General features: G+C 43.4%; 1 protein-coding gene across 4 annotated transcripts in view; it reads right to left on the reverse strand.

Moving 5' to 3' along the window:
• The window catches only part of LOC119655119 (calbindin-32), a 356244-nt gene extending 336651 nt beyond the window's left edge, over positions 1–19593 (reverse strand). For 2 of the 4 annotated variants that reach the window (XM_038060846.1, XM_038060842.1), the window contains exons 1-2: positions 19438–19593; positions 18831–18942 (exon numbers count right to left, since the gene is read on the reverse strand). The gene's annotated coding sequence lies outside the window, so the exon portion shown is untranslated. Of the gene's footprint in view, positions 1–18830; positions 18943–19400 lie in introns of all 4 variants that reach the window. The other 2 variants (XM_038060844.1, XM_038060845.1) reach the window with 2 other exon arrangements.
• Positions 19594–21402: the final 1809 nt, after the last annotated feature.

Genomic DNA, 21402 nt, shown 5'->3' on the forward strand with positions numbered 1-21402 from the left:
ATATAATTGTGATGACATTCGAAATGACGATATCATTTCTTCAAAGATGTGCCTTGCGCAAAATTTATACAGTTACACTTACCCCACTTTTCGCAGTTGCCCCCGAATTATTTATGCGATTATGCCAATATTGTTCACAAGAAGTACTGGAAATGATAATCGCTGTATGTTACCCTTTAAGAAAGCGATGGCTTGCGTGCGGCTATGTGTCAAAACAGCAATTCAGGTTCTAAGTTCAAGAGAGCAATCCGTTGGAATTCGGACCATAAACAGATAGTTATCTTATTTCTCGAGACTTTTCGTACGTTCCCCCACCTAATGTATGCTTGATGGGCTTTTCCGTTCTTTTGATGGGTTTCAATGTTACCTAGGGAACCCCAGGAGGGCATCGAGACGTGGCAAACCTTCTATGTAATGGTGGACAGTGGAAATCACACAGCTCTGGAAGGAGTGTCAAAGGCTCCACCAGGAAGCATGCATAATGCATGACGGACTACAAATCAGCCAAAAGAAGACTCCGCAGTGCAATAAACAAAAGCAAAGCTCGCTGCTGGCAAGATCTGATAGACGAGGTGAATGGAGACCCGTGTGGACTCGGTTGCGAATTGGTAACCCGAAAAATCGGGGCTCTGCGGAAACCCTGTTCACTTAAGGCCGAGCAGATGGACCGCATTGTAAGGGCACTATTCCCTGCGCACCCCGTATGGGATGATGACGTCGGCAGGGAGAGCGCAGACAGTCCATTTGCCTCTATAAAAGAGTTGGAACAGGTAGTCCTTTCTATGAAAAGCAAGAAAGTGCCACGGCCCGATGATATTCCAGCAGAGGTATACAAACTGGTATTCCAACACCGGCCAGACCTACTGCTCGGCGCATTCAATGCTTGCCTGAAAAGGGGCGGTACGCGCCGCTGGAGATTTATCTCCCCGGCAGCGCGTACCGCCCCCGGTAGCTGTTATGCAAGTCGTGGATGCTGTTCGACGAGCGGAGATACATAGCTGCTGAACTCGACGGGTGGTGCTCCTCATAACCCTTGACGTCAGAAATGCCTTTAATTCCGTAAGATGGAAAGACATTCTAGGCACACTAGACAATACTTTCCACGTGCCGAACTATCTCTTACGGATATTGAGGGACTATCTGAGGAACCGCTCCTTGCTCTATGAAACACTAGAGAGTCAAAGGAGGATGGGGGTCACGTCGAGGGTAGCACAGGGATCTATCCTAGAACCGGACCTCTGGAATGCTACCTATGATAGACTACTTAAACTCGAATGTCAGAAGAGGCGCGCCTGTTCGGCTATGCAGATGATGTCGCGGCGCTTGTTCCTGGTCGAACTGTAGAACAGACGCAAAGCCAACTGGGCATATTGATGAGACGTGTAAGTGGATGGATGACTACTCAAGGTTTCAACCTTGCAGTGGAAAAAACCGAAGTAGTCATCCTGACTAAAAAAAAAAATTCGGACCCTGCGTTTCATATAGTTCAATAGTCAATAATCGAGTCAAAACCAGCGGAAAAGTACCTCGGGCTGACTCTTGACTCAAAGGTGAGCTTTTTTGAGCAAATCAAAACAGCAGCGAACAGGGCTACAGCTGAAGTTTCGGCGTTAAGTAGGATAATGGCAACCATTGGGGTAGCAGGCGGCGACCCTTCCTGATGAGTTCAACGCACTCTGTCCTGCTCCATGGCGCAGAGGTATAGGCTGACGCCCTTAGCAAGCAGGTATATCGTAAATACTTAGGTACCTGGCTAAATCGGAAGCATGGTGAAATTAACTATTTGCTGACCCAATTTTTGAAGCGGATTGTGTGTTTTGCAATGCCCATCACACTTTCTTTTCTCGTGGAACTTGGGATGGGGTTCGTCAGCAGCTCTATTTTAACATAGGGGATCTCTCTTCAGACAACATTGCGCAGACAGGTGGAACTCTGTTGCACATTACGTTCGGGTCCTGCTCGTTGCTAAGGAAATAGAGCTTGACTGTTGAAGGAACCGGATGGCAGGGGGTTCTTTCGACTGACAGTTCCCTTCCTCCTCTTCCCTCCCGTTCGTGAAAGGAATTGCCTGATTTGAATGCTCCGCAAGGCGGGAGAGTTTGGGGACTAGCCCGAAGTAATGTGATAAACGGTTCCAGGCTAGCTCTCTGACGATAGGGAAGTTTTTAGTTGGTAGTCCGACGACGTAACGAACCGGGAGTCCAACACTGTGTGCGTAAATGCACTCACTTATCCTACCCCGCAAAAAATATTCCTTAGGGAAAAGGCTTGCATTTTTTCTTGACCATATGTTCGCTATTAGTTACCATATTTCCCCCATGTATTCCCCTTTCGTAAAAGGTGAATAAAAGGGGTTGAAATACGTTGATTAACAGCCAATAAATTTCGAAATTGTATTACCACCGAAACGTTAACAACGAAATTGATAGCGACTCACTTCACGACTACCACCTTTGGCTATCGAATTAATTTTATGATTCGTTTGCTCCTCGGCAACGGTGTCATGTGTCCCTAGAATACTTGAAATGGCCTTCTGAAAGCATCTACTCCAGGATGATTCCAGGAGATTTTCTATCTCCCCTCCCTCTCTCTCGAGTGTTCTGCGTTCTCTATAGTTATCTGACCCGACGCCGTTCTTCATTCGTTGTTGTGCCAGATAACACTATGGGGACATAAGCTACTGAAGACTTGAAGCTTCCAGGTAAGGAACCTGACCGAAGACCATTCATCAGGCAGAGCTATCCTAAAACCTAAAGAAAAGTAGTCAAAATTGTCTGCGTGGTTTCATCAGCACCGAGTTGGACCTCCACTGAATTGTCCTGTCGGCACGCGCTGGCACGCCGTACTTTTGGGTTCATTTGTGCTCGTACTTCATGTTGACTTGACAAAAGCATTAAATTAGTAGTGCTGAATCTGAAATATTAAATTGGGGAAATTCGGAAGAATATACCAAAAATTTACGCGTACCTCGAAAATTGAAGAACAAAAAAAAATTATGCCATTACGGCACGCATGGAGCTGAAAATTTTAAGGCACATGCCGCGATCCAAAGGAAAAATCCATGACGGATCACAATCTCACTCAATGTCTCTTCTGAATCAGTTGTCAACGCGGTATGGCTGGTTGCCTCCCCAACGAAGCGTTTTCCCATGCGACTGGCTTTCCTCAGATTGCAGGGCACTTCACCTGCTATCGGAACAATTAAAATCGAGCATGGATGACACGATTTCACAAGCCTTCCGAAACGAAGTTATCCCATGAAAAAGCGCCGCATTCTCTGTCTGCCATGCAATATCTGCTTCATAAACCCGATAGTGGACTCCCGTTGCAATACCAGGTGACTCCAGCTCTGCTAAACAAAACTTTAATCAAAATTGAGAGGAGATCTCTAACAGTGTCGAATACATTTTGGTCTAATTGCAAGACAAAGAACACCTGATAGACGGCCCCAAGGAGCAGCCAACTTTTCGTCCCACTACCGTACTCCTCAGTTGTGGCAGAGGTCTTAATTAGGCCTCCCATCTACAGGTATGAGTACTAAGCCGGCCCTCAGTATGAATCAGTACCGCTGTGCTAGCCACGGCGGAGTTTCCATTGTGGTCTCCAAATCAATATGTATCCGAAGAGGGCCGTGACATTATGCCTACACGACAGGTACTCCAGGAAGGACCTGCACTCTCGAAAGTCAAGTGGTATTAACTGAAAATCTGAAATCGGACTACTATTGACAACTACCCTGAGGCTCGCCCTCTCAACCGCGGAACCGGTTTTTGAGGGAATCTTGATTTGAAGTTCCGGTCCAAATTGAGGAGTATCACAATTGTGCAGTGCAATGCTCCAACGGAGATTCTCGATATACAGAAGAATGTGTGCAATTGCATGCAATCCGGGCGAGGCTTCCCATAGATGACATTTGGATCGTGATGGGAAATCTGAATACCAAGATAAACTCTGATGATACTTTGTTCGATTATGTGATGGAAAGACATTGGCTTAGTGAACGTAATCATAACAGTTAAAGGTTTGTAGACTAATGTAACTTTCACCGCCTTGTCATCGGCACATACATAATAAATATGTATATATTCGAGCGAAAGGTCAGGGCATGGACTGCAATGACAGATTTTGGGATTGTCTTCTGACTGTAGGTAACAAAAGAGGTGACGTCGAACTCGAAAGGGACCATTACCTGATGGTCGCTTATCTAGGCAACCGATTCGTATTGGGATCTGCCTATCTTCCAGCAGTTTGGAAGACCTTATTGCTGGAAAATAAGACAAAGTCTATACGAAGCGCCCGTAAAATTGGCGAGCGCTTTCTGTATCTCAGTGACGAATAAAGTGGTTGGCTTTACATTCAAAGAGCTAGATAGACCTGACGAACTGTGGAAACGTGAAAACGGTTCGATAGACGTAGGAGGTGACAGTTCTTTTAATGGGTGGAAGCGAGGCTAAGTACAACGCTTTGAAGTATGAGAAATGCAGTGTAGAGTATACCATGACAAGAGGATTTCCGCAATTGCAAGCAGATTTCAAAACTTGCGTTCATGGGACGTTAAGAAGATCATCCATGCTGATAAGCAGTTGAAAATGTGGAAGAAACATTTTAATCTGATTCTGAATCGTCTGGTGAAGTTGCACCTCTGATGATACGTAACCCACAGTAACTTGCAGATGTAGACTCTTCCTCCAAACATAAGCGATATTATCTTTGCTGTCATCGAACGGTCCTACGAAGTGGGGCTTAAGAAAATACTCAGAGTCTTCCCTGCTTGGAGAAAAAGGTGACTAGAAGGGATAGAAATTTGTACAGTAGCAACTTTACTGCTACGGCAACGTTAATAACGTTTTGGATAGGAACTCACTTCACGATTACTACCTTTGGCTATTAGCTATTGAAAACGTTTTGGGCCTAAGTGAAGTAAACGTTGAAACACTAGAGAGTACTCCTCCCCCTCTTACGACAATGCGCTATTGCACTCTGTAAAGTCAAGTGGTAATAAACATTAATCCCATGTCGGGTTGTCTCTGACGGTTAACGCCACCAGGTAGCCGGTTTCTGACAAGATTCGGATGGCGATATTTTGGACCAGGTAAAGGAGCTTCAAAATTACACAGTGTTATGTTTCTTCAGACTTCTGATATAGTCGAGAAGGATGCTTTCTACGAGCAATTATATGCAGGGGAGGCATTGTGATCGTGATGGGTGATCTGAATACCAAGGTGGTCTCTGATAATACCTTGTTCGGACTGTGGTGGGGAAGCGCGATCGGAAGTCTCGGCGAAAGTAACCATAATTTTGGAAGGTTTGTGGATTTCTGCAGCTTCCACCATCTCGTCATTGGCGGCACATTGTTCGAGCCTCCGGGCAAACCACCACCCTTGAGCTCTGCCAATGTTGAATGGAAAAGATCGTTCGGGGAACCTGCGGCTAAGGATAACTCAAAGCGGCTGTAGTCTTCTGATGATCCCAACTCTTTGCAGTCAAAGCTATCGATGGCTAGCCGATGAATAGGTCTTGTATGACAACTCCAATCCATCTGGTTACGACACCCAGCAGTGCAAACAAATTAGGAAGAAACTTTTGCCAGCTATGAAAACTGCATCCTTGCAGGGCATTCAGCTTCATTGTAAGTCGGTTAATTTATACCGCCGACGAAAATACGAATAAACAGCTCATACGGTACTCCTCCTTCAACATTGGGTGGGGGGATGCACGACTCCTTCTGAAGAGGGTTTCCAAGCTGTATTTTCCAGGAGCGTAATGGTGATCCTGAAACAACCCAGTGTCCAGAATAACTGCTGTTAGGCAGCAAAGCAGAAAAAAGAGCCAATAAGTTGAGAACTTTACTAAATATCGGCGTTCTTGATCCGGATATTAAAAAAAGTTCGGGCAGAAACAGGGTACGTGCTCCAAAACGGGGTTGATACGGTCACGTTACAGGCTGCGACTCTTCAAGTCATCGATAGTGACGTGCAGCCCACGCTGAATACATCTGATGGGGTGTTATATTTCTCAAATAAATTTGAAGCATTGTAAAGGGGAGGCTTCACTTATCAATCGTCAGATCAATAGCTCCAAGACATGTGTATACTCCATACGAGAATCATGGACTGTTGGCGGGAAAATTAGGGACTTCAATTTCTGACATGATGATTGGTCGTATGCCTATAGAAATAATAGATCCCGCTTCAAACTATCTTGGTTACCGGCCTATGTGATGGGTCAATAGAAGGATAAGAGGATTCTATGGCGCTCTGCTCTTATGACGTGGGTAAAGTTCCCAGAGCTAGTCAAAATGCGAAAGTGAAGGCATGGGGATAGTAGCAGCATGTGATGTTAACGCCCGCTCCATATGCTAGGGAATTTCCAACGTTAATGCGAGAGAATCAAGACTACTAGAGTATCTGGTAGGAGCCGAATTGCAGATCCTCAATTTGGGTAATGAACCCATTTTCTGTAACGTAGTCAAGGCAAGAGGTCATCGAAATCATTGTGGCTTTTGTCAGCGAGTATCAAATGGTATCATCGTTTCGGATTACAGGGGCAGTGATTTCGTAATGGCCATGGATTTACCTCTAACCTCCATTTCGGGGTTCACGTAAGAAAGAATGGGCCACATACAAAATAGAACTGAGCGTCCGAGTTATGATCCTAGGGAGGCATATCAAATCCATTACCGGAATTGGGAAAACAACCCAGATGATCACAACTAACATGAGAGAAACTTTTGGAGAGAGCCGTCCAAAAAAAACTTGAACACCGTTGTGGATCTCGAATTTGGTGAAGCAGAGATGATCGGCAAGAGTATCTGATTCAGCCACTGGCTGAAATCAGTGCAAACAGCATCAGGAAGCTCTAAACAAGCAACTTCAGAAGTGAGCCTAAGCAAGATGGTTTCGAACGCAGAATTTCTGTGAAATACTTCTAGGTTGCTCCACCCTGAGAAGAAGAGGGTGATTCTCCTCCAGGCCCGAGTTTTCTCGGGGGCCGGTAGAAAGGATGATGAACAATATAGCTGAAGCTAATTGCTCCAATATGAGGAATAACTTTTCCAAGTTTTATAGCCTGAAATTCGATTGGTTGTTGAAAGATAATGCCGTCCGAGCCTCTGAGAAGTGGAATACGGAGACAGTCAACTAAATTCTGTGTCGTCCAATGCGAAAATCGAATTCTCGCGATCCTTTTTGTTTTCATTGTGTTATCTATGCAATACTGTGCGAGGGAACACTTCAACGGAACTTCATTATTTGCAGGTGTACCTTCACTGTCAATTTCGCCAATTTTCTTTTTGTTTCTTTTTAGGTTTTGGGATAACTTTTCCTTCTTGGGGGATAACTCCCCGCCGGCCACTTAGGATGGTCTCTTGGCCATCGTCGAAGCGCATTTTGTCTTTACAAACGGGCCCCACTTTGGGCGCTCGTTTTACCGATGGTCAGAAAACTATGCTAAGTGGCCTATGGATGCCAAGGTAGGGCGGGAACCTTGAAGGCCACGCCTCACAGCACATCTAACAAACGATCATGCTACTTGGGTGCGGAGGTATTCTTTTGCTAGATCCACGCGAAGTCCTTTGTTAATTTGATTTTCAGGTTCAGGTGCAGACCCACGCCTTGGTTAAAAACACGTGAAGTTTTGTATAATGTCACGTGAGAGATCGAAGTATTCAAAGGACTCCCCGACATTCCCGAGCCAGGCTAACTTCATTATTTGCGGGTGGACCTTCACCGTCAATTTCCAGGTTTTGGGTTCGCTCTCAGGAGGGTTGTTTGGTCATCCCAAATCGCCTATTGTCATTAGACATTTTTAGAGAAAGGGTTTCTTCTACTGTTGATAATCCAATTCAATAGAACTTTCTTATCTACATATATCCACGAACGCCTCACTCCCTGAGACCAACAATCTGGTCAGGAGTGTAGCCTTTCAGGAAAAGTTAAATACGAACACCGGTACATTCCTTTGGAACCCATTCTTTCAATTTACAGCAAAAAAGGATGCGTTTTTCATTATATCAAAGTGAAGAAGATGCGAGTAAAGAGTGCTTATCCCTTTGACTTGCATTTGAAAAAAGGAGCAAAACGTGAGCGGTTCGGAAGAAATAACGTGTCGGAAGGCAAGTGCCTATCACATTCGCCATACGCTCTGTTGGTCATGTGGAAGTTTAACACTTTCATTCAAGATATCAATGTTGAGCACACTATAAACGTGACGCTATGCCAGTCTTGCTGAAGTGAGAATACATTAATGTATCCTTGGTATGTTCACACATTAAAGTCATATTTTCATCATTATATAAGGATGGTATCGATCTGTAACTAATTTACTATTTGCAGTCCTCCGCTAGAATAGGTTCTGCAATTGACTGCTATAATTTGATGCTAGGAAATAGTGTGTCATCATATGTGGTTTTTATGAGCAGAAGCGAGCTTTATTATATATGTACATTGGTTGATATCGACGTTAGTATTACATAATTGTTAATGCTTCAGTATGACTTCTACAGGTAACATAAAGTGCTGTCATTACATGCTGGTTATCATGTAATTAGAGCGTTGGCATGAACTTCTTATCTTAGGTAAAAGGGCTGTAATCACAAACAATGGAAATCAAATGTACATCCATTCCTATAGTGCACATGACTTCACAAATAAATTTTCCTTAAAGTAATAAATTGTAAGACCACCTTCTCCTGAATTTAGTGAATATCGAAAATGGGATCCAAAGTTCAGTAAAGAATAGAAAAAATAGTAATGGGTATGGTCCACACCTTAAAAATACGAGCTCAGCTCAGCATAGATATCATAATTCAGACTACGGGTGGTCGCGCAATCAGGACGCTTACCCTCTGCAGTTTCAAGGAAAATATGGAAAACTTTTCTTGTATTTTATGCACATATGTGCGGGTATATATCTACCTACAGTAAATCTTTTAGTGGTAAAGGGATATATACGTTATGCTGTTTGGGGCTGTATTGAAGTTTATTGTACGCGCCAGAACGGCAAGGCTTTCAAATACCTCCAGGAAACTATTATCCGCCACGATTTTAAGTACCAACCAATAATTAAAATCGTGCCTCGAAACCGTTCTATAGTCTCATAGGACACTAATTTGAAATCCTTAAAATTTATCACCGGAACGAAATTTTCTCATTCCATTGCCTCTCATAATTTTCACTACGTTTCGCCATCTTTTCCGAAAAGCATCACTAAAATAAGTAACGAGGTAGCACTAGGAAAACATTTTGAAGGTCCCTTAGCTGAGAAATTCACTTAAAAGGCTTCAAGGTAAGAAGAACAGAACACAGAAACGTGATACCTGCACTCCTGGCAAATTGGACGAAAAAGAAGTTTAGCCTCATAAGAAATTCATTGTGTGCTTTGCCAAGTCGGTAACCAAGAAGATCCTATTTGCCGAAGCGAAGTCTGGAGCTGCTCAACTCGAGCGGACCAAAAAAGGGAGAAAAGGAGAAAAAGGACGGGTAATAGTTGAGGCATCTGCGTCTTAGCCAATGCAGTTTTATATTGCCCAGGGTCATAGGAAAGGAGAACAACCCTCAATAATTCTGGTATAGTTTATTCTTTTTGAGAACTACGTGAGCGTTTAGGGTTTTCTCAGGAGACGGTTTCCTTCGAAATGGCTTCAAGGAATTTTTCAACCGTGAAAAGTAATTTCGATATTGGGTGCGGGGTGTTGGTGGTGGTTTAGCTAAAGCTTTAGGAAATAACTAACGAAATAGTCAATGGATGGAAATTACATTACTAAAAATTGAAGAACGTGGGGATTCGTTATATTCCATCAGAATATATTGTCCTTACCAAATCGAATGATAATAATAAAATTAAATTCTCAAAATTCTAAATGAATATATCTTAAAAGTTGGTGCTAATTCAGATGCATAAATCACATCCATTGCCAGCCAAGGAACTGTCAAATTGATTGATTTTCCTTTAGGTGAGGATAACAGGGATGTTAGAGATTATGGCGCCCTCGGGTTCAGATACGAATCTCTAAATATTTCATAAACAATTTCTATGAGAATATGACCATTTTAGCTTCCTGGCAATAGTAATTTTTCTAAATTGCGAACCGATCCATATTTTGGCGGATCTGCACAAATGAATCCAATAAACTTATTGGCATTATCCCAATAGCACCGAAATTGATCGAAGAAGAGTTTGAACTTCTCCTTCAGCCCAGTTTGTTGGTTCTGGTGTAGAAAACAACATTCAAGGAATTTCAAAATGAACGGAGTTTTCCATAGTCCTGCCCAAATAGATAATTTTTGTTTCCTTCAACTACTTGGGTGCTAAACTGAGGGTTGAATGGATGCAGTAAAGTAACAGAAAATACAAGATCTGTAAGTATTCGGTTGTTTCACATGAAATGGCCGTTTTGGTACTAAAATTTAAAATGACTATAAAGCTTTCAAAAATTTATTTATCAAAATAGGTGCCAGTTGATTCAAAACACTTCTCCCAGCGAGATTCAAGGGCATGTACGCCACTTTCGTAGAAGTCCAACTGTCGGGTGTCGATAAATTCGTCGAAGGCAATTTTGACAGCCTCTTCGTTCTTAAATTGCTTTTCCGCCAAAAAGTGATCCAAATGCTTAAAAAAGTGGTAGTCGGTTGGCGAAAGGTCCGGTGCATATGGTGGATAAGGTAAAGTCTCATACTGCAATACGTTCAACTTTTGAACCGTTGTTCTGGATACATGAAGTCGTGTATTGTCGTGAAGGAATATCACACCACCTCTGTTGACTAATCTCGGCCGTTGAATACTCAATCTTTGGTGTATTTCTTCGAGTTGGGCACAGTATATTTGTGCTTTTGTCGTTTCTCCAGGTGCCAAAAAGGAATAGTGGATAACTCCAGCTGTAGACCACCAAACAGTCACCATTACCTTCTTCGGATGGAGGCTCGGTTTCAGCATATGCTTCGGTGGTTCATCAGTATCTAGCCATTGTGCTGATCGGTGACGATTGTTGCATAATATCCGCTTTTCACCTTTTCAAGTGCCGGGAAACTGTCGAATAGTGTACGCCCAGTTTCTCGGGAATGTCTTTCACAGACTGGCGTTTGTCGGATTCGACTAGCAAACGCAGCTCGTCCGTGTCAATCGATGGTCCTGGATGTCCACGTGGCTCACTTTGAAGGCTTACGTCGCCTGACCGGAATTTTTCGAACCAGCGCCGTGTGGTTCGTTCGCTTACCGTATCAGCTCCACATGCGCTGTTAATGTTCTTGGTCGCCTGCTTTATGACCTAGTTTGAACTCATGCAGAAAAAGTATACGTTCTTGGCTCTTTTCCAAACTTTTTTCCTTTCTATTCACTGTTATCACAACGATGGTCAAAACTGAAATTACTCCTTGATTAAATTTAGGAGTATTTACACTTCAATATTCAATAACAGCAGCGCCAACTGGTGGTGGTTTAATACAGCAAAATCACGACTAACTTCACTTGATCGGCCATTTTATGTGCAACAACCTAATAATAATTCCACGGTGAGGCTCATAAACATTTTTCCACTTGCAATTTTAGTGGTTTTCAGCACCATGCATTCTTCACTCAATGCTCTACTACTAATCACCGTTTGTGGAGAAATCCTGGAAAACTGTTTACAATGTCGAATCATTAAATTGATTTCGAGAGACGTTCTGAGATATGGCCCCGCGTTACTACCAAATTAGATCGAGCGGCCTGGCACGAGACCAGCGCGATGCACTTCTTTTTGTTTCTGACCACCAACGAGAAAGGATCTGTTTCGAGTCACTCCCGTAACTGTACACGCATTGAGCAAATAACTGTTTAAACCTCAATTCATTACTATAAGCTAATTGCAGCTTATTACATTACATATCTACATTCTGAGAAAAAAGCCAATTTCACGAGTTGCAGAATAAACCAGTACGATGCACCGAGTGGTTAAGGTAAATTCTGATGTGGAAAGTTGAATGGTAGCTATCGTTACAATTTTTTCGATCTTCTCAAAAGTCCATCCCCTATCACCCCAGAAGCTAGTTGTTACAAAGAAAAAGTTCAATGATCTCATGGAGTAGGGTATTTGGAGACATTCCAATAGCTATTGGTCATCTCGAATTCCTTTGGTCCCCAAGGCAAACGCGAATGAAGGCCTTGGGGAGATTACAGACGTCTGAATGCTCAGACAATTCCCGACCGATACCCTGTTCCAATCGTCCCTGACTTTCTTTGACAAACTGCCGTATTTTCACGACCATGGATCTGACCAAGGTGTATCACCAAATCTCTGTAGTTCCCGAAGACGCACCGAAAACGGTTATCTGCACACTTTTGGGTTCTTCAAATTCACATAACAAAAGCTCGACAAAGCGTCTCCTCGGCAACTTCGGCAACTAAGCTTCATCAGCCAGTTTACTTCCGACATCCAATACGTGTCTGGAAAAGACGACATCGTTTCGGACTCTTTGTCACTAATCTCAGAGGTTACAGTCCCCGTCGCGGTCGATGAGACGAGATGCAGGAAGACGACATCGGACTCCAGAGGAGTTTCCTATTTTCGGCTCAAACTTGTGCTTATTCCGCGAGACCTCGAAAGGGACCCAGGCCATTTATTCCGGCCGGTTTTTGTAAGCAAGTATTCCACGCATTACACGGTGAACTGGTTAATCACCGGAAAATACTTCTGACCCTCCATGAACAAAGACGTAAACTCTTGGGCCAGACAGTGTATCGCGTGCCAGAAATGTAAGATCAACGGGCACGTAAGACAGGAAGTAGACGTGTTTCCTCGGTCGATCAAGCGCTTCCACACCATCCACGACGACATCATTGGCCTTTTGCGGTACTTGTACGGTTACAAGTATTGCCTGATAATCATCAAGTTTACGCGCTAGCCTGAAGCAATACCGCTGACTAACATTACGGCACAATTATGTAGCGAGGCCCTCTGTCGAGAATGGATCCTGCACTTTGGTGTATCAACCGTAATCATCATAGACCAGGGAACGTAGTTTGAGCGCACTCTTTTCTCGGAGTTAGGCAATCTTCTTGGTTTCAAACGCTGCAGGACACTGCATACCGTCCGCAGTTCAATGGGATGCAGGAAGATTGGCACTGAACGCTAAAGGCCGCCTTAATGATTCGCGATGATCCGTAGTGGTCGCAGTCCTTACCTTTCGTCCTATTCGGCCTTCGCGCAGCCCATCGAGAGGAGTTGACGGTCAGCCCCGCGGAGAAGGGCGAATCTGTGGCTCTCCGTCGACCCTGTTCTGGATATCGGAGCAGGGTTAACCGACTTCAGCATACCGCGTCTGTTCAAGGACGCGTTTTAAACCCTGCGGGTGACTCAAAATTTCCGACACATTACGCAGAGGTCGGCACCCCCAGGGGCCTCGAGACATACTCGCAGATCCTCATCAGGGTGGACGCTCCTCGGAGGCCGTTACACCCACCATATAAAGGCCGCTTAAAATCCTGGAACGAAGGAAGCAATCCTTCAAGCTCGCCGCGCTAAGCGGGTCCAAATGGGTCTGCTTTTCAAGACTGAAATCTTTCGCCGAGGAGGGGGAAGCTCCAAAAAGCGTCCGTGAATCGTCAGGTTCACCGGGTAACAACCTTGGCGGGATCACGGTCCGGGTTCCTCTGCTGAACCCGCGCAGTTTCAACTGGTGGCGGAACAGCGGAGACGTGATCTACCCGCTGCGTCGTCGGCAATGTAAACGCCTCCGCCGATGATCTAGCGGCCTAGCACGAGATCGGCGAGGTGTACCTTCATCTGCTTCTGGCCTAACGAGAGCGGACCTGTTCACCATATATATTATACATTCTGAGAAAAAAGACTTGGTCAATTTTACGAGTTTCGGTATAAACCAGAACGATGATCGAGTTGTTAAGATTCGAATGCAATATATTTTAATTCAAAGGGAGAGAGGGCGCAGTCAAAGTCAGAAAGACTCACATGTCTGTTTTCTTGCCATCCCTAAATGTTTGAGCAGTGAAGTTGATCCGACCCGAGTCCGCAAGGGGCTCATCTGAAGTGGCTCTTGCCACGAAGCCTCACCGGAAGTTACCTGGTACCATGGGAATCGGGACAGTCCTCCGCGAGTATATGCTGCAAGATAGATCAAAGCTTCTCAGCATTATGGGGGCGATAGAAGAGTGCATCTTTGAATCTATAAGAAAAGTGCTGAAGCCGGTAATGATTGCCTTTTAGGTTGAGAGTCTGATTTTTGGAAAGCGATTTCACTACTGAAACTACAAATATGTGGAGGCTGACTTACATAAAAATTTGACTAGCAGGAACCGAATTGGGAGGTGCCTAGTGAGAACCCCACCCCATTAAGGGTGTCCAAACGTGAATATGGAAGCTAAGAATTTAAACTCTCCAGGTGGTAAGAAGTCGCAGATTTCAAATCCACCCTCGATCATGAGCAATCAGCTGACGGCCTAGGCGTGGATTTCGGATATCTAACCAAATTCATGTCCCTCTACAGAAAAATCTGTAAAAGGCATAATTTCTGACTCAATGGAAAACTTACTTTACGTGAATTCAAAAAAGTGATTCCCGGTTTCGCCCAGGCAGAGGCAACTCTTCAGACACTGAGTCAGAGTGAATTTTTGGGTATTTAATTCAAAAAAAGGTATCCATGGATCACAAATGAGGAAGAATCCCATTTGATCCGTTCCAATATCAACTAGATGTAGACTTAGGGATCGCTCAAACCAAACGGTTCAAAACTTATTGGCGGCAGCGGGATTTGTTATCATGACAGGATGTCGACTCAGCTGTGAATAAGTACCTGAGTCAAATCAGGGTAATAATCTCGGCCGAGCGCAATGCTTACCACATGGCCCCCTACAGTGTACCGTAGTGTGCTGTTACGGTCTTGAACGAAGTGCTCTAACCCACTTCAAAACCCTGATCCAATATGGACTGTTGCGTCAACGATTATCACGTGGAAATGGAGTTAAGACCCACGGGCACCGTGACTTTGGAAAGGCGTTATGTCGGCGACAGAAGGAGGCACTGCGGAAGAAGGTGAAGCATCCGTGTGGGACAAAAAATGCTGGAGCCTGGAATGAAGCCAAGATTTAACAATCACAGTTTTCAGGATGATGTCTTCTGTTTGTAGTGCACTCATGAAGCTGCCTTGAAGTGGCTCCAGCAGGTAATCCCAGCTTTGAGTTTTGTTGGCGGCTCAAGTTCACACGACAATATGTCGGATGTTAGATACCCGGCCCTCGAAAGAAGGTAGGGAACATCATCCCGGCATGAACTTCGGACACTCGAGGGTAAAGTTCATGAATGCCAGAAAGGACAAAGCTTAGTATTCGAACTGGACCAAAAGAGTTTGAAGTAGCTCAGTAACACCACGCTGCGATCCACTTTTTCCTTGATATTGTGAAATTCAGTTGTATCAGGATACGGTAGAGGACCATCTTCATTTTGAGAGCGAAGAACAATGATGATCTTTGACCCACGCAAGATGGAGCAAATCGCAGTATCACAAAGGAACTGCGCGCGGAGGATGTGCATACAGTGGCGCAACCCCCGTAAGAAAGCTCGCATTGGCGAAGGGGCTACAGAGTAAATCCTACCTGTTAGTTACTAAACCATTAACGGAGCAGGCGGAAGAAAGGAAAGCCAAGACGTGAAAGGAAGTGACTTTGTTCTAGTTTGTGTGATCAGATCTATGCAAATCGGACACCGCAAACCAGTGAAGATGTTAAGTGAAAAGCAGACGAACGATCTGCATGATGAGATGAGACCCTTCACGGATGAGGGCATGGGAACTTCTGCACCTCCAATCGCAGCTATTCTCAGAGAAATTAAACACGAGGGGATTGAGTCTCTGGCGGTATGGTGTAATGGTAACGCCGACCGTGGCATACCCTTTTAACTGTTTTCCATTGCACATTGCGGCCTTCAAGTTTCGTACCAGGATGCATTATTTTTCTTTAGGTTCTTACTTTAAATCACCCAGAGACTCTATATTCAATTTGGAGCCTACTTGGATGGCCAGTTTTGTCAGGCTGTGCAGGTGCTAATAACCACTCTCCACAGAAGAGAATAATGATATATTTTTATGAATTTTGAGCTGATTTTTTTCTGTTTTCCATTAACCATTAGACTATGTCAAAAAAACATAAAGGTTGGTCAAATTAGCCTGCAGTATGCCAAACCCTCCTCCTGTTTGGACTTTTTTGGTGCAAGAGCCATGGGTTCGATTTAATAGAATCTGTGGTATTGGATAAGTAGGGGTCTTGGTGGAACCATGAACTGCGAAACTTCAGCAAGTCACAGCGTGAATATGAGAGGCTCGTTAAGTGTTCGAAACCAGACTTCTTCAGAGCATACTGTGAGGAATTGGAAGGCGACAGAGAGACTTCAAGACTGTGGAGAGTCCTTAAAAGGGATAAGTCTGCCAAGTGGGACTCTTCTGGAAAACTCGATGATATTTTCACGATCTCTAGACTGGAATCTGTGCAGACCCTCTTAGAGGTACACCATCCGGGAGAACGATTCAAATAGGTAAAAGAGGGAGAGTAGGTGGCTCCCTCAACGCCTTCAACACGTAAGTGTTGTAAGGTGAACAGAAACATTGCGAAAGCGAATGTTACCAATGAAAAAATGAGATCTGCGGTACTGTCCCCATGAACCTTTCAAAGCACCTCGCATGGATGGCACCTATCCATCAATGCTAAAGGAATATTTTTCTAAGAAACATTTTTCTAGCATGTCTTTTTTGGGACTGCGTGCCTACCTCTTGGTGGAAGGTTAAAGTAGCCTGCATACCGAGTCCTGGAAAAGATGACTGTTCAAATTCCGAAAAGTTTGGTTGAGCATCACATTTGTTGGAAAGCACTTAGGTCGCACACACTAAATGAACAAACCAACTTGCTTACCAACGTGGAAAGTTCTGTGAGTTTGCTGTTCATTCTTTGGTTTCAAAGATAGGGGATGCAACTCTGAAGCGTGAGTACGCAACGCGGATGGAAATTGAACTGGCGTTTGGCTGTGCGCCTTTCCAAATGTGTGATGCCGCCAAAGATCATGGTGTTGATGAAACTTTAATTAAGTGGATCTATACGCCAAAAAATATACCACCACCAAAGTAGATATTTAAAAATCCGGCAGCATGCTTGGTTATACGCACCTTGAGATGGCTGACCAGAATCTACTCTTATTACTCCGAAAACCATAATGGGATGAGAGTATGGAGTGAATGCCAGATATGAAAATACCTACATTCTTACCTACCAACGTTTAGACAGGGTCGTGACACAAGAGGAACAATGCGAGTGGTGGGGAACTGTGTTGAATATAATGGACTAGGGATCGAGCGTATTGGAAGCCATGCTTCAAGGGGCCCAAGACGAAGAATACTAGAGCGAGCTCGCATTACGGTATACAAACATCGGTTTCAATACTTTTTGTCACACTTGTCTGGGGGGGAGGGATATCTGAAGAAACCTTTTAAAATAATGGACTACCAATTTTAATTTTGAGCAGTTGACTCTGCAGTCTTCTGAATGAAGGTTATTCAGGTCAGGAGCACACTAAAAAATTAAGGTTAGAGAGTGAGATGATACAATGAGGGAGAACTTTGTGTGCAAACATCGAATAATTACGTAATCATCTTGTTGAGGATGCTGGGTGTCTTGAACCCGTACCCACTTGATGACGGATCGGACCACTTGGGAAGCAACTTACTTCGTCTCTTGTGACTGACCGCCAGTCAACTTTTTGGAAAACTTGGAAAACTTAGGTGTTTAACCCCAAAAAGAGGAGTCCGTGAATCACAAGAGAGGAAGTACATAAGTTACTTCTAAAGTGATCCGGTCCGTCATCAAGTGGGTGCGGACTCAAGACTCCCAACATCCTTAACAAGATGATTTCGTAATTATTCTATGTTTCCGGGTGCGGATTCAGGACTCCCAGCATCCCCAAGAAAAAATTTACTCCGGTCTGGTTTAGGTCTGAGTTTTAAGACGGATTTCACTTCAATATAATTCGTAGTTATAATGTGTTTGCGATTATATGATATATAAACGGAGCGATTACTATCTGTCGTTACTTTTGGTCACGCTGCTCCCAGGGCAGAGGTGAGGCTGCGTCTGATGAGTTGCCTCTTGCCTGGACGAAACCGTCAGTCAACTTTTTTACGTAATCACCTGAGTTTCACTGGTCCACTCATTGTTACGCAGTGCGTTAGAAGTTTGACGTACTGTTAGCTGACATACTTTGCGTTTGTTATAGATATTACAATTTCTCATAGCCGCAATGCGGTAACAAAGGAACTCCATTTGAATCGTTGACTTGAGGAATAGGAAAAATCCGGGGAGCGATGACGTAATTGCGGCCTTCAAGTTTCGTACCAGGATTCATTCTAGCTTTCTTTAGGCTTCCACCTTCCATCGCCCAAAGGCTTTATATCGTATTTGAAATTAGACGAGCCTTCTTGGTTTTCCAGTTTTGTCAGTAATATGTAGTAAACTTCGCAATAATATTGAATTAAAAAAAATTGAGGAAGGACTGTGCAGGCGTTGAAAATCACTCTCCACAGAAGTTTTATGAATTTTAGGCTGATTTTTCTGTACTCACATAAACTAATGATCTACAAGAATTTTGTATCTTAATCGAATTTTATATAAAAGATACTCAAATAAATTATTTTGCGGATTCGAAAGGCAGACTATATTATAGATTCGCTTTTAGAGATTGAAATTTTGTCACACTCTTTTTTCATGGGAATGGTAAATGTTGGTATGTAATAGATAGCAAAAGATACGTATCTATTTCGGCCAGAGATTGTTAAAACTTGTTAAAACAAAAAGATACTTACTGCACTAAACGACGATCAACTACAATCTCTTCTCTAAACACACTTTGAGCAAGGAATCACCTTCTAATTTTATTCGGGTTTGTTCCGTTTGACACTGAAAACACCTGTAGCTCTGAGCGGATGAATAATTCATGAAGAACGTTAAAGGAAACACAAACCACAACGGAAAATTCCAAAAAAAAAATATCATTAGATTATCGCGTTTAGCCGTTACGAATAAAATTTATTCGTGAATATCATTAAAATTATTTTTCCTCACACGACCGCGTGTTTTATTTTCGAACTCAACTTAAGGACATTCTGGAGGATTTCAGAATTCTAGGAACGCTATTGTTTCCAATATTCCAGAAAGTTAAAGTTAATGAAGATATTTATATTCAGGCACCGCAGAAGAATATCTAAATTCTGAGAAAGAATACGAGCCCGAAAGAAATAATTAAGTCAGGGATCCTTGCATTTATCCCAACAAGAAGTGTGGCCGACAGGAATTTTGATGAAATTCGATGGAAACTAGCATTAAAACCGAAAGAATGTCCTTAAGCTGAGAACGCGGAATGAAAATTCAAACACTTTGGTATGCCGTTTAGCAACAGGAAGCCAACGATACCCTCGGATATTCACAAAGAATAGAAATTCCAAATGTAGTTTTCTTGACAAGAAAATTCACACGAGACCGAAATCGGGAGTGAAAATTATCCGCGTCCAAGTTCTGCGATGGAAAATCCTTTTCTGACTGGCTGTCTGTTGCTGTTGCCTGTGCTTTTTACTAATTTTCAGACTTTTACTGGTTGCTATGTATACAAAGGTGGTTGTCTATTTTGCGCGATGCTCCATGCTCCGCCGCTTTTCTGGGGAGCCATCTCGCTCATACGCATGGGGACCTAGGCTATGGTTGTCACTTGCTTTAGTTCATAAAGGAAATGCGTACAACTAGTACGAGTTTTCCTCGAGAGGGTTTTCCGCAACATGTTGCCAGTGATATGAGTATATTGGAAGTGGAAAATGTGGGGAAAAAGCTCGCTGGGTGCGTAGGTTCGAACAGTGCTAGTAAACATTCTTCTTTCTAAACTGCAACGGTTACGTATAGGTAACACTCTTTGAGATGGTTTAAAAGGAAAACTTCATTACGAAATTTTCAATTCCTGCCCCTCCTCCAATAATCTTCCCTTAAAATTCTCTTCAAAAATACGTATCTTATAACCTGTCAGTTTTTTGAATGTTTGATATGTTGTGTAACTTTAAAATCCATCGGATAATTAGATGCATATTGCACTACCCTTAAATTCTATTGTACTTGCCTACATATCCACACCTGAATAAAATTCATTTTCTGCGCAAGCCCATTGAAGGGTCCTTCCCCTTTCATTCAGAAATCTAGTATTCCCTTCAACATCATATTACCCCGCCTTTGTCCCCATGGATACATTGAATGACGCTCGGTACCTGGCAACAGATGTGAGTACTTAGGTGGCTGCGACACTAAGTAAACTTTGCTCCCACAGAATGAAAAGCTGTGGAGCACTAAGCCGGCTGGGTTATGTGGATGTGGTGTTCAGCGTCCAACAGTTGGAGGAGTACTTGCTAATGAAATTCATACTCATAGCGTGCGCGGCATTCAAGATGGATTTACTATTTCAGATGCTCCTCAATATAGACACAGCAACTAAGCTTTTCTCCACCTCAGTGTAGCTTTCCCTAAAATTTTCCCGGGACCTAGATGAGTGTGAAAGCCATAGAATGTGGCTGAAACATTTAGTTGTTAGCGATGAATGGAAGCATTTGTTGAAGGATTGATTCGCCGGATAACCGGTGATTTATTCCCGATATTATCCACAATGTCTGGGCATTTCAATTTAGTTCTTGGGTCATTATAATCGACTGATGTTCATCAGGTTGTAAACGACCATTTCTAATGGGTCTTCAATCGGAACAACAGAAAGGTATCCAATTATTATGTTTTCTTCTGATTGCTGGTCCTGATCCTTCCTTATATTTATAGAAGGGTTTCCGATTGTCAAAAGGTCGGTACAAACTAAAGCGCAATTTGTCGTTCTTCCGTAACAACTTAAACGGAAATGAAAGGAATATTCCATCATGGCTTCGCTCGCAGCTCTATAAAGGACACCCCTCTGGTGCCCTGTGTTACGACTTTTGTTGAAAAATGGGCATTTCTCTTTTCATTTCCATCAAGTTTCCTTTTCATTCTGTTCTTTGTTTTTGTTTACGTTATCACTTTTTTTAAAGGGAACATGGCAGCCAAGGGTGGATAAAACGGACCGACAATAACATGGCCAGGTGTTCTACAAATCGATACTACACGACCTTGTCTGTGTATATCTCGCAGCTATGCTTCCAGGCTTTCAAGCGTTTAGGTCTCCATCTCTTTATTTGAAGACGAAGATGGGGGCGTGCGACCTAAGGTGACAAAATCGGACCAGGTGCGTACAGGGCCAGATAGTTTCCCTGTCTATTTTGCCGTAAATTAGGAAAGTTACAGCCTTTGACAGACATCGCAACGAAATTACTCGATTATGAAAGAACACCAGCTTTTCCTCACCTGTCTTCAGGACTG

This window comes from Hermetia illucens, chromosome 4 (assembly GCF_905115235.1).
Source record: "Hermetia illucens chromosome 4, iHerIll2.2.curated.20191125, whole genome shotgun sequence".
Taxonomy (NCBI): domain Eukaryota; kingdom Metazoa; phylum Arthropoda; class Insecta; order Diptera; family Stratiomyidae; genus Hermetia; species Hermetia illucens.